The 13059-nt window shown below is 41.6% G+C and overlaps 1 protein-coding gene and 3 long non-coding RNA genes across 9 annotated transcripts in view; 3 read left to right on the top strand and 1 right to left on the bottom strand.

The window, feature by feature from the left end:
- The first annotated feature begins 1289 nt into the window (after positions 1-1289).
- Positions 1290-2544, top strand: LOC115184984 (uncharacterized). The gene is made up of 2 exons (XR_003874709.1): positions 1290-1371; positions 1755-2544. It is a non-coding gene; the product is annotated as an uncharacterized LOC115184984 (long non-coding RNA).
- Positions 2545-2765: 221 nt separating this feature from the next.
- On the top strand, positions 2766-4199 carry LOC115184985 (uncharacterized). Its single transcript, XR_003874710.1, has 2 exons — positions 2766-3148; positions 3655-4199. It is a non-coding gene; the product is annotated as an uncharacterized LOC115184985 (long non-coding RNA).
- A 1521-nt stretch (positions 4200-5720) lies between these two features.
- On the bottom strand, positions 5721-6987 carry LOC115184986 (uncharacterized). Its single transcript, XR_003874711.1, has 3 exons — positions 6752-6987; positions 6208-6353; positions 5721-6033 (listed from the first exon to the last, which is right to left on the bottom strand). It is a non-coding gene; the product is annotated as an uncharacterized LOC115184986 (long non-coding RNA).
- Positions 6988-10463: 3476 nt separating this feature from the next.
- LOC115184982 (lipopolysaccharide-induced tumor necrosis factor-alpha factor homolog) overlaps positions 10464-13059 on the top strand; it is a 33229-nt gene continuing 30633 nt past the window's right edge. For 2 of the 6 annotated variants that reach the window (XM_029745566.1, XM_029745568.1), the window contains exon 1: positions 10465-10623. The gene's annotated coding sequence lies outside the window, so the exon portion shown is untranslated. Of the gene's footprint in view, positions 10624-13059 lie in introns of all 6 variants that reach the window. The other 4 variants (XM_029745570.1, XM_029745565.1, XM_029745569.1 and 1 more) reach the window with 3 other exon arrangements.

Here is a 13059-nt window from a genome sequence, read left to right on the forward strand (position 1 = left end):
ACTGTTAGATGTGTACACACAGACAGCTCTGTTAGATGTGTATACACAGACAGCGCTGTTAGATGTGTACACACAGACAGCGCTGTTAGATGTGTATACCCAGACAGCTCTGTTAGATGTGTACACACAGACAGCGCTGTTAGATGTGTACACACAGACAGCGTGGGAAACTGTACTTCACACATCAGTGAATTTGAAAGCTAACTAAACCACAATATCATTTATGGGGAAATGTCCAGCTGTTCTGTGGGATGTTGGATTAAGGAAATGAAAATAAAGCCTTCCGTAAATGTTTAACTGACTAGGATGTGTGAGTTTGGGTTTCTGCCCATTGTAAATGGGTATAGTAAAGGTCAGGGTTGGGGTCAATTCGAATTGAACCTAGTTAGTTCAAGAAGTAATCTGAAATATTTGAAAAAAGGAAATCTATATTCAATGACTTCTCAATAAATGGAAGAGGAGAAGCTTTTTATTTAAAAAAATGTTAAATGTTTTAAATTTAAATATAAAATCACTTCCTGAATTGGGTGTCTTAAATTCGAATTAACTCTGGTAAAGATTGACAACCAGATTATAATATCCTCTGGGAAATGGCTATTAGTGATGGTCAGTGGTGTGTGTGCGTGTGTGTGTGTGTGTGTGTGTGTGTGTGTGTGTGTGTGTGTGTGTGTGTAGTAGGGATGGTGAATTGGTGTGTGTGGCAACAGCAGTTCCGCTGGCAGCATTCTCTGTAAGCATTTCCTGAAGCACGTGCCACCTACAGTACAGCTGATGACGCACCCAACTATAACTGTCTCGATCAGTCACTCTCTCTCTACTCACGAACACACCACATCCCAAAGTGCCCTGATGGGGAAGAAAGAAGAAAAACATTCTCGCTCTCTCCACCACCCCCACCACCAACACCACCACCCTACTGCCTCTGATCTGGCGGACTCAGTAAACAAAAATACTGTGTAGTAGTAGTAGTTTTTAGTTGTGTATGAATAGGGACATGAGATACATTATATGATAACATGGAAAATACTGTCACTTTTTTTAGTTTTTATTTTACCTTTATTTAACCAGGCAAGTTAGTTAAGAACAAATTCTTATTTTCAATGACGGCCGAGGAACAGTGGGTTAACTGCCTTGTTTAGGGGCAGAACGACAGATTTGTACCTTGTCAGCTCGGGGATTCCAAGATGCATCATCTTCATGTGATACGCACCCGCTCAAAACACCGCCAGAAGACACGTGTCGGTGGCATCCAATACTGTTGCAGTATTTAGCGTTTGTACGTTGTTGATAAATGCAGAAGGAACCTCGTCTGTTGGAGTCATATGCTGCCAGTCGCAACAGTTTTTGACGATTTTAATCATCCTATTCCTGGTAAGAGAATGATGTCTTGTCTTTTTTTCATGGTTAGTTTTAGTTTCTGTAGTGGACGATAATAATAATAATAAACCTTGGTTTGGAAAGGGGAAAGGCGATACATAGTCAGTTTCACAACTGAATACATTCAACTGCATTTAACCCCTCCTTAATCGACGTCCACGGCGCCTGGGGAGCAGTTGTTGTTGGGGGTTAACTGCCTTGCTCAAGGGAAGAACGGCAGATTTTTTCAGATTATAGGCCCAGTGCTCTTAACCTCTAGGCTATGTGTCACCCAGTTGTTGGCACTTGTAATGAGCTGTATGCACTTTAAGATTGAGACTAAGTTAGTATTTCTGTTTTCAACACTCTGATCTCTGCATGTTTTGCATGTTCAACAGGCAACATTAGGACAGAGGGACAAATTACCCAGATTTCCCAGGACTAAATAGACGACAACAACGTGAGATACTGAAGATAAACCTACTATCTTTTTTTAACCTTAAAGTTCACAACGTTATTTGAAATGTCCCGGGGTTCTGGAAGAACAGGACGAGGACTGTCACGGTCGCTGAAGGTAAAAAAACCTAAGGGGTCGGGAGTAAAGCCCTTACTGCTTAGAGGCAGCATCAATCTAGGTGTGGTGCAGGCCATTGAAATCCCATACACTGAAGGTATGGATTCTAAGGCTAGGAAACATCACAAGGAGGAAGTCTTGAGGAAACATCCTGAGACTCTGATAGTGGATTACAGAAAAGCACTGTGGAACAGAGTCAAAACCAACTATGTTTTCTACACAGTGCACCCCACAGCCTGGCGTAGTGCCCTGCACCAAACCTACCCCGACACTGAAGAGAGAGACATCAACAATGCCGTACAGGTCAAAGCGTATGTGGATGACAGTCACTTAAAGGTTATTACAGTGAATCTTTACCACACCGGTACTGTCATGGTCCAAGGCTCTCAGACCCAGCTCAACAACTTTGAATGGGACTTTCAGGAACTGAAGGAAAAAGCTGAGCTGAATAAAAGTATTGTCACATACCAAGGAGCATGTTAGAATTGCAAATGTGTTGTGTTACATTTGTGGTAAATATTGTGTGCTTTTTTTTATAAGAAAAGCATACATTTGTACTTAATTGTCAATAATTGTATGCACTCATACATGCTATAAAATATGTATTTAAAAAAGAGAGTGTGTGTCTGTGTTTGTGTGTATAATACATCTGTGCGTGCGTGCGTGTATAATACTGCCCTACCAAGCAAAATAACATAACCCCAATTTTCACCAGAACACAATACAATAGAGGCAGGATACTTGTCCACGTGATTAAGCATGTATTTAATGTAGCAAAAATGACTAACTATTTTTCGACCAAATGAGCAGTTACTGCCTTTTTGCTTGGTTGGACAGAATACAGCTATATAACATGTGATGAATAAAAAGGAGAATACGTTTGGGCTTCTATGCCTAAACATCAGTGCTGTTTATCACCTGTTAGCACTTATCACTGGCACCTTTTGCATCTCGGCCTCCTTGGTTTTTCCTTTGCATGCTTTGCGGGTAGATTACAGACAGTATGGGGCGCCATAAGACAAAAAAAGGACACTGTTACCAGAGCAAGATCATTATTCATTAGTACTGGAAAACGGAAACGAGCGTTTCTTATTGGACAACCTCAGGTAGTCCCTCCCTGTTAGTCCATTTTCCTTTGTTTGGTACCTAATGAATAGGCTGCTACCCGGCTCAGCTGCTGCAAAGATGGCTGACAAAATTACTAGGATGGAAGCAAATGTAAGTGATTATAACGTCATAACAAATCGTGCAAAAAAATCTACAGTCGACAGGAATATGTTAGTTAATGTAGAGACAAACGATTATGCATATGTTTTTATCATAAAGTTCATTTACGAAAATCGCGATTAGCTAGCTGGCTACTAGCTAACAGTAGCCAGTTAGCTGACTAGCTAACAGTAGCCAGCTAGCTGACTAGCTAGCAGTAGCCAGTTAGCTGACTAGCTAACAGTAGCCAGCTAGCTGACTAGCTAACAGTAGCCAGCTAGCTGACTAGCTAACAGTAGCCAGCTAGCTGACTAGCTAACAGTAGCCAGCTAGCTGACTAGCTAACAGTAGCCAGCTAGCTGACTAGCTAACAGTAGCCAGCTAGCTGACTAGCTAACAGTAGCCAGCTAGCTGACTAGCTAACAGTAGCCAGCTAGCTGACTAGCTAACAGTAGCCAGCTAGCTTTATGGGCGTTGTGACATGAGTATGAAATTGTAATTCGTGTTCTTTGTTTTAGGAATTCCTGAAACAACCAGCAAACCAGGCTGTCGTCTTGTGAAACAGTGGACGTAAAGAATCTAGCTAGCTAAAGCATTTACTGCAAATTGAATGTACTATTTTGTAAGCTTGCCTTGTGGATAAGTAACTAGGTAACTAATTTCTTGTTTATTGTGCAGTGGAGGATAAAAATACCTGTATGCCTATGATGTGTAGCTAGCCATTTAGCCGATCTGTGTATGGACCCAAACGTTTGGTATACATATTACTTCAGAACCTAGATATGGACCTCAGCTATCATAGCCGGTTGTATCGACTTCAAAACAGTCTGAATGACATTAATGAAGCCTATGGATTGAGTAGAATATAATATAACTTTGTGCCAAGGATGCAAGTCATATATACATGCAGTTATTACCAAGCATGATATCCCCACATTGTAGCCTGTACATTGAATATATTCACTGATCATGTACTCTACTGCAAATAAAGGTGTGGTTCAGGTATGAATGTGCAAAATAAATGACCACCAGTGACCATCACTACTAGCCAATTCCCAGAGGATATTATAATCTGGTTGTCAATCTTTACCAGGGTTAATTCGAATTTAAGACATGAATGTCTGAGACATTATTTTTCAGTCATGTCCAATACTAGGAGTATCAAACGGCATTCTTTGAATGATGCTATGGCTGCATGTATGTATTACAATTATACACTTCAACAGTGTTTACCAATCTTGGTCCTGGGACATCAGTGGTTGGTTACACATTAACTATACAATAGACTAGAAACATGATTTAACTAGTTAAAAGGCTGATTTGTAATTCATATATACAGAAACAGAATTTTAAAGAAACAGTACACTACACTTCCTATGCATCATGTAAATAGGTTCATCTATCTCATTTCCTTCATCTGCACTGAACTGAGGACAGGATAGGTGTGGTATTTCATCAAATGAGAGACTTCAACCAGTAGAGAATGTAAACCACTTTATTGAAATAAGTTCATTATCCAAGTGTTATAATTAAGTTATAATTGTAATATTATTTAAAAATATTAGTACAATTTGTACTTCAATGCACAGCTGGTACACATAAAAACAGAGGAAGAAATGTGGGGAGAGAGGTAAGAACAGAGGAGCAGGGAAGGATTACAGTGCTACTAAACTTAATTACATAAGTGTCTCCTAACCAGCCTTGGGCCCCAAATTGGCATGAAGGTTATCTTAACAGCGGGTGAGGTGGCGATGATGGGACTGGGGGTTGTCATCCTCTCACATCAAAACATACCTGCAGACGAGAGACAGAATAAAAATTTAAAAAACAAGGCTTAATCATGCTAACACTGTCAGTCATCATAATCATCAGGAGGTAAAATTCTAAACTCTGGGACTACTACATCTCTATCTGTATTTCAATGTAAAGAATCTCTTTAATAATACTTCCTGTTGACCCAACCAAGTGACCTCTCACCTCTGATCATGCTGTGCCCTCTATGTAGCCAGTTCAGATATGGGAGGGGTTCACCAACACAGCTGATATAACCTAAAGCAGATATTCCCAAACAAAAATGTGATTCACATTTCAATAACATTTTTTTTTTAGCAATTTTCGATGAACAAACGGTTTTATATGTAAGATGGTTAAATAAACAGCAAATTTATTGAATTTTATTATATTATTTTGTGCCCTTGTCCTATAAGAGCTCTTTGTCAATTCCCATGAGCCGGGTTGTGACAAACTCACACTCATTCTTATGTTTAATAAATGTATAGTGTGTGGGCCAGGCTTACAAGGATGGCAAAAAAACAACATTTGAGAGTGCGCTGACCCTGGTGCTAGAGGGGGTATGCAGCTGGAGGTTGAATATTTGAAGGGGTACAGGACTATAAAAAGTTTGGGAACCACTGACCTAGAGGATTATGGGAGAAGGGGCGAGAGGGATGGAGTGAAGGAGACTTGGAGACTTAGAGACTTATTGAATAACTGCAGTTCATATAGCTAAGTAAATGGAAGAATACTCTTATTGCAATGTGGATGGCTCTTAAAAGAGCCTTTGGTTTTGCATAGTGTACTCTGGTGTTGCCAGGGAACAGCATCCTCTTCGAAGAAGTAGGAGGTGAAGGTCTCCCGCACACAGATTGCCTCCTGTGCTGCGTTGTTGGCCCCAATCCTGGCAACATCCTGCAGAGCAGCAGACCTCTCCTCTGGCACATGTAGGAGAGCCGCAGATCCCCTCCTGTTCATCATCATGAAGTTATGCAGGACACAGGTAGCCTTCACAGATGCCTGAAATCCCCCACGAGACAGTCCCAGATGGCCCTTGCCACCCAACTGTGCAGTGCCCTACACAGTAACCGTAGGCAATCGTTTTGAAGAAAGTCGCAAGGCATCTGTAGGAATATGGAAGATAATGTCATTAGACTTTTACGTCACCAGGTCATTGTGGATTACTAAAGTATAATATATCTTATAACAAACATGATAACATTGGATAGATGCATGTGTAGCATGTGACAACAGCAGGATCATATCAAGGATAGCGTCACAAATGAATACATAAATACCACTCGAAGCTTGATGATGACTTGATCGTTTGAATCAGCTGTGCAGCGCAAAGGCAAAAATAAAAATGTGCACCCCTTTGAGACCCCAGGAACAGGACTGGGAACCATTGCTCTTCATCTGCAGACAGGGTTTCACAGCTCTGTATCTGAGGGCAGAAAACAGACTTCATTATACTAAAATTAGACCGCACTGAATATTATGTTACTATTCTCTGTCCTCACTTCTTTCTATGGAGTGGAACTACACCTGCCCTATCCAGAATAGCCTACTCTACCTTTGACAGTTGGAGGAGCTATCCGTTCACTCTCTTCCATGGCTGTTAGCTAGTTACCTACAAATGCATTTTGAGTTTATTTTACAATTACATCAAGATAGCTAGCCATTATGAAGTTAGGTAACTGGTGATATTTAATTCAGTTAGCTAGCTATGCAGTATGTAAAGTTGGCTAGATAGCTAGCTACGTTAGCAGCTCAGTTGAGTTAACTTGCACTGTAGCTAGTTAGCTAATAATACATAAACTGTGTTGAAATACTTATACTAACCTTACTATTTGTGAAGTAAATTGACTGTGGTATGCTTATTGGTCATAGCAGTGTACAACATTTCCATGCTTTTAGGGCCCATAATGCAGTTCTTCCAACGTTTTCAGATTTGAAGAAAATGGCGGAAAATATGCTGGCGAAGTCCGACGAGAAAAGATACGAATTCATTGCTTTAACTAATGACACGTGTCAAGGAAATGTCGAGCAATGTAATAAAGTAATTACTTTTCAAATAAGTTACACATTATGTTGCCAGACGATTTGTTAGCTACGCTATCCTTACGAACCGCATAGCATATCAATACAGCACCATGTGTCGGCATGTTAGCTAGTTAAGTTACCCGTTAGTTGGCTACTAATACATCGAACTTGCCAGTATATTAACTCATTTATCTGCTCTCTAACTACCCAACTGTTTGTTCATAAATTGCGTTTTGCTCTTTAAGCGTTCAGCGCGCACACTGGACGCTCACAGTGGCAGTCAAGCACCCAAGCTAACACTGGCTAGCTACTTCATTTTACTCGCCCTAGCATAGCTGCTTTAGGTTGTTTTCGTGTTATCCAGAGCGTTGGTGGCCAACTGTGCTGCTGGCAACAATTTAATTATGCCTTTTTGCCGATGTTTACTGACACCGGCCATATTCTATGAGTGTTAACTTGGGCTTTCGTAAATTCGTCAGTTATTCTTCGCTCTGGCTCAGACGAGTGCTCTGAAATTGCAGTAGAGTGAATTTACATACGCAACCTACCGACTTGATTATTCACGTAATTCTTAGCGGTATAGTCGTTGAGCGTTCTTAATGGACATTGTTAATGAAGTCGTAAGAGGTCTTGTCATTTTGTTTTACTAACAAGCTAGAAAGAAGTTGCATAGTAACAGCATCAACTATATACACTCATTAAGTATGTAGTATACATTATGTTATGGGTATTCGAACACGGGTATAGTATTTACTTGAATAGGTTCTCCCAGCAGCAATGTGGACGATTGGAAACAGGGCAGCAACGTTTGTCACCAGAGCGGTTTAGAGCACACTACTATTTAACTGTTTATAAATGAATGAAATGGAGAATAGATTTAACTATTGTAACGAGGAGGGAGTAGTGTAACGACCCTGGGTTTATAAGCGCGGAAATCGACTCTGCCGTGCGAGCATGCTTTTGCGGCACAGTCGATAGCGCGCCGGACTTCGGGCTTGAAGGTCGAGGGTTCGAGACCTGCTCCCTGCCTGTTCATTACACTATTTACCCATTTAAAAAACAGATCTTCATACAAATTTACTATGCTGAATTATTGTCGCACAACCGAACTGCTGCTGCCAACATGCCCACAAGCGAGCCACGCGGTAGTTTACCGCGTGCAAGTGTACACAGGCCATAACAAATATCCTTTTAATTTCACGCACTATACACACAACGATACATAGTATAAATGACGACGCGACACAGCTTTTGTTTCTTATATCCCATACGTAACTGTATTGCAGAAATACAGTTTGACATTTGCTATCATTGTTTTTTTCTATGTTGAGTGCATGCTTCATAGTTTACGTGACAACAGTCATTGGTATAATTTAACCATTATCATTCTCAAGTAAATAGTCACAGTTCAAAGTAATGTCTTGTTTGCGTCTATTCCTCAGCAGTGATGGGTGCCGCGGTGTTCTGATAAAGGAGGTCCGACCTGAATCCCAGGGTTAAAATACGGTTCCGGAAGGGCTTTGGGAAATGCCCACCCTCTGCTCACCCCAGTAGAACTCTTTTTCCCTTTGACGAGTTTAAAATAGCTATGTACAGTTATACATTTATATTGTGTACTGTTATTGCTAAAATAATGCTTGTATTTAACGTTATATCATTACTGTATAAATGTAAAACTTGATGGTTTGCAGACTTGCCTTGGAGCTGGCCACTCCTCTTATAGTCTCCGTGGAACGTCCCATCAGTGAGTTGATTTTTGGTTTATGTACTTTCTGTTCCTGCACGTTATAGCTTAGTTCTTTTTTAACTTACTACTTTATACGACAGTCCGTTGTTCAAGTCATTTAGCCCTTGGTATATTTTAAAGCACTTTGGTTTATTTCCTTGTCATAATTTGTATCATCCAAGTTTTGATAAATAAAAACCCTTATTGTTTAATTGTGACACTCACTTGATTTGATTGACAGCCTGACTCAGCGTTCTCTTCAACAGAGCCTGGATGGTCCTGACCAACTCCACCTCCTGCGGTACACAAACACAACCATCACCTTATTTTCAGATTGGTTTCTAGTGTAATAATGTCTAGTCAACATTTAGTAATGATACAAGTATTTAGGTGAACTAGAGCAAAGACAAATCAATATTTTTTTGGTATCATCAGCAGCTCCTCTTCTATGTGGCCGCTGTTACCGACCGACAGGTTAGGTTATCCGTGGCAATGGCGAACGGGATCTCGGTGGTGTCCAGCGTCTTCAACAGCCTTCTCTTCTGCCCCAGGAGGAGGTCGGTCTCGGCCACCAGCTGTTCGATGTGCCGCTGCAGCTCCGACTTCCAGAAGTGGATATCCTGTAGTCTCTCGTCCAGGTGCCACGTCCCCTCAGCTTGGGTGTGCAGAGTCCCGGCCTCGGTCTCCTTATACAGTGTTTTGGACTCATGGCGAATCCTCTCTGCGTTGTTTCAGTCTGTAACCACCTGGTGAAGGGTAGAGAAAGGCTTGAAGTGCCATTCCTCCGGGCTGCCATTCCTCTGAACGGTACCCCGCGGTAGTGGGTGGGAGGCCACTCTAAAAGTGTGCAATGCCACAGATGTCTCAAGTTTTAAGGGAGCATGCAATTGGCACGCTGACTGCAGGAATGTTCACCAGAGCTGTTGCCAGAGAATTTAATGTTAATTTCTCTACCATAAGCCGCCTCCAACCTTGGTGGGCCTATGCTCTTCCAGGCCCATCTATGGCTGCGCCCCTGCACAGTCATATGAAATCCATAGATTAGGGCCTAATACATTCATTTCAATTGACTGATTTACTGTAACTCAGTAAAACTGTTGAAATTGTTGCATGTTACCTTTATATTTTTGTTCAGTATACATTCTCAGGTAACAACAAATGGTGAATGGATGAACACACACACACTTTTCTAAAATGTATTCACCTGAAAAAAAGGCCTGTGTAAGGTGTTCTAATGACCTTTTTTTCAAACACCAATGGACCAATGTTAGTAAAGTAATGACTGTCTAGTCTGGATTATGTTCTAATAGTCTAACTGAAGATGAGTCATGGTGATAATAGGCTGCTCATGCATGGTTAATGCTCTCTGCTTGGCTACTAGGTCTTCTGTCTTCTCACTAACAAACGTATTTTCCAACCACAACAATGTTTTTCGAGAACTATAAACACATTAACTCACCACAGCCACAATTTCCCCTGAAAACACACACACACCTCCACCTCTTCACTTTAAAACCCTTTTAGTAAGTCAGAGGTCTCTGGTCTATTTATGCGTCTCAAATGACACCCTGTTCCCTAGATACAGGAGTGCACTTCATTTGACCAGGGATCATTGTCATTTGGGAAACACCCCTGGTGTGAGTGGAATTTCCTGTTTCCTGTTTCACTGGGATTTGTAGTCACACAGTGATGACGCAATTACACTGGAACTAGTGATTGACCAATGGGAGTAGTTATTTTCCATCAGGCTTGTGTTCACTATTCAGCCACTTAAGATAACGTTGTTACCTCATCTGCCTCACACCTCCCTCACTCCTCCCCTCTGTGTATGCGCTCGTTCTCGCTCTCTTTCCTACGTGGTTCACTGTCTCTCGAGGGAGTAGCAGCTCTGATCTTTAGCTCCACACAGTCCACAGTACCTCATCTCCTCCAGGACTCCAAAAAGGTAAGGGGCTGTTGCTCTTCTCATTGCTGGGAAAGGGTGCTCTGAGTTGGGGGGTTTCAGAGTGCTTCTTTGCAGGATATAATAAAATATGAAAGAGTTGTGTGTAGGACTAGGAATATCTGTGTTTGTTTTGTGTGTGTTGCTACGTGAGAAGGAAAAGACTTGTTAGAAGTGGGGTGTTTTAAAAATCGGTTTAGAGAAAACACAGCACCAGTCACCCTACCTTCTTCTAACTCTGTCTTGGTGCCTAATGTTTGACAGAGCTGTTAGATGTGTACACACAGACAGAGCTGTTAGATGTGTACACACAGACAGCGCTGTTAGATGTGTACACACAGACAGCGCTGTTAGATGTGTACACACAGACAGCTCTGTTAGATGTGTACACACAGACAGCGCTGTTAGATGTGTACACACAGACAGCTCTGTTAGATGTGTACACACAGACAGCTCTGTTAGATGTGTACACACAGACAGCGCTGTTAGATGTGTACACACAGACAGCGCTGTTAGATGTGTACACACAGACAGAGCTGTTAGATGTGTACCTACAGACAGCTCTGTTAGATGTGTACACACAGACAGAGCTGTTAGATGTGTACCTACAGACAGCTCTGTTAGATGTGTACACAGACAGCTCTGTTAGATGTGTACCTACAGACAGCTCTGTTAGATGTGTACACACAGACAGCTCTGTTAGATGTGTACACACAGACAGCTCTGTTAGATGTGTACACACAGACAGCTCTGTTAGATGTGTACCTACAGAAAGCTCTGTTAGATGTGTACACACAGACAGCTCTGTTAGATGTGTACCTACAGACAGCTCTGTTAGATGTGTACACAGACAGCTCTGTTAGATGTGTACACACAGACAGCTCTGTTAGATGTGTACCTACAGACAGCTCTGTTAGATGTGTACCTACAGACAGCTCTGTTAGAAGTGTACCTACAGACAGCTCTGTTAGATGTGTACACACAGACAGCTCTGTTAGATGTGTACCTACAGACAGCTCTGTTAGATGTGTACACACAGACAGCTCTGTTAGATGTGTACACACAGACAGCTCTGTTAGATGTGTACACAGACAGCTCTGTTAGATGTGTACACACAGACAGAGCTGTTAGATGTGTACACACAGACAGCTCTGTTAGATGTGTACCTACAGACAGCTCTGTTAGATGTGTACACACAGACAGCTCTGTTAGATGTGTACCTACAGACAGCTCTGTTAGATGTGTACCTACAGACAGCTCTGTTAGATGTGTACACACAGACAGCGCTGTTAGATGTGTACACACAGACAGCTCTGTTAGATGTGTACCTACAGACAGCTCTGTTAGATGTGTACACACAGACAGCTCTGTTAGATGTGTACCTACAGACAGCTCTGTTAGATGTGTACACACAGACAGCTCTGTTAGATGTGTACACACAGACAGCTCTGTTAGATGTGTACACAGACAGCGCTGTTAGATGTGTACACACAGACAGCGCTGTTAGTTGTGTACACACAGACAGAGCTGTTAGATGTGTACACACAGACAGCGCTGTTAGATGTGTACACACAGACAGCGCTGTTAGATGTGTACACACAGACAGCGCTGTTAGATGTGTACACACAGACAGCGCTGTTAGATGTGTACACACAGACAGCGCTGTTAGATGTGTACACACTGACAGTGGCAAACTGTACTTCACACATCAGTGAATTTGATAGCTAACCAAACCATGATATCATTTATGGGGAACTGTCCAGCTGTTCTGTGGGATGTTGGATTAAGGAAATGAAAATAAAGCCTTCCGTAAATGTTTAACTGACTAGGATGTGTGAGTTTGGGTTTCTGCTCATTGTAAATGGGTATAGTAAAGGTCAGGGTTGGGGTCAATTTGAATTGAAGTCAGTTAGTTTAGGAAGTAATCTGAAATCATTTTAAAAAGGAAATCTATATTCAATGACTTCTCAATAAATGGAAGAGAAGAAGCCATTTATTTTAAAGATGTTAAATGTTTTACATTCTTTATGAAGCATGTGACAAATACAATTTGATTTGATTTCCATAAGGAACTTTCCCAACTTCACAGTACAGCCCCCCAACTTTCTTTCTCTCTCTCTCTCTCTCACACCCACAACCACACACACACACACACACACACACACACACACACACACACACACACACACACACACACACACACACACACACACACACACACACACACACATTAACACACGTACACACAGACTTCTTTTGCATCCTTTTATCTTGTCAATCACATTAGCAAGAAATGCCTCATCTAAGAATTTAAACTTCACTTGATGGCCCACCCAACTTTAACTGTCTTGATCAGTCTCTCTCTCTCTCTCTCTCACACACACACACACACCATACAGTGAGCGGGCAGTCTGTATCAGGCTCCATTGTGTAGTGTGC

The sequence above is a fragment of the Salmo trutta genome, unplaced genomic scaffold, assembly GCF_901001165.1.
Source record: "Salmo trutta unplaced genomic scaffold, fSalTru1.1, whole genome shotgun sequence".
In the NCBI taxonomy this organism is placed as follows: Eukaryota; Metazoa; Chordata; class Actinopteri; order Salmoniformes; family Salmonidae; genus Salmo; species Salmo trutta.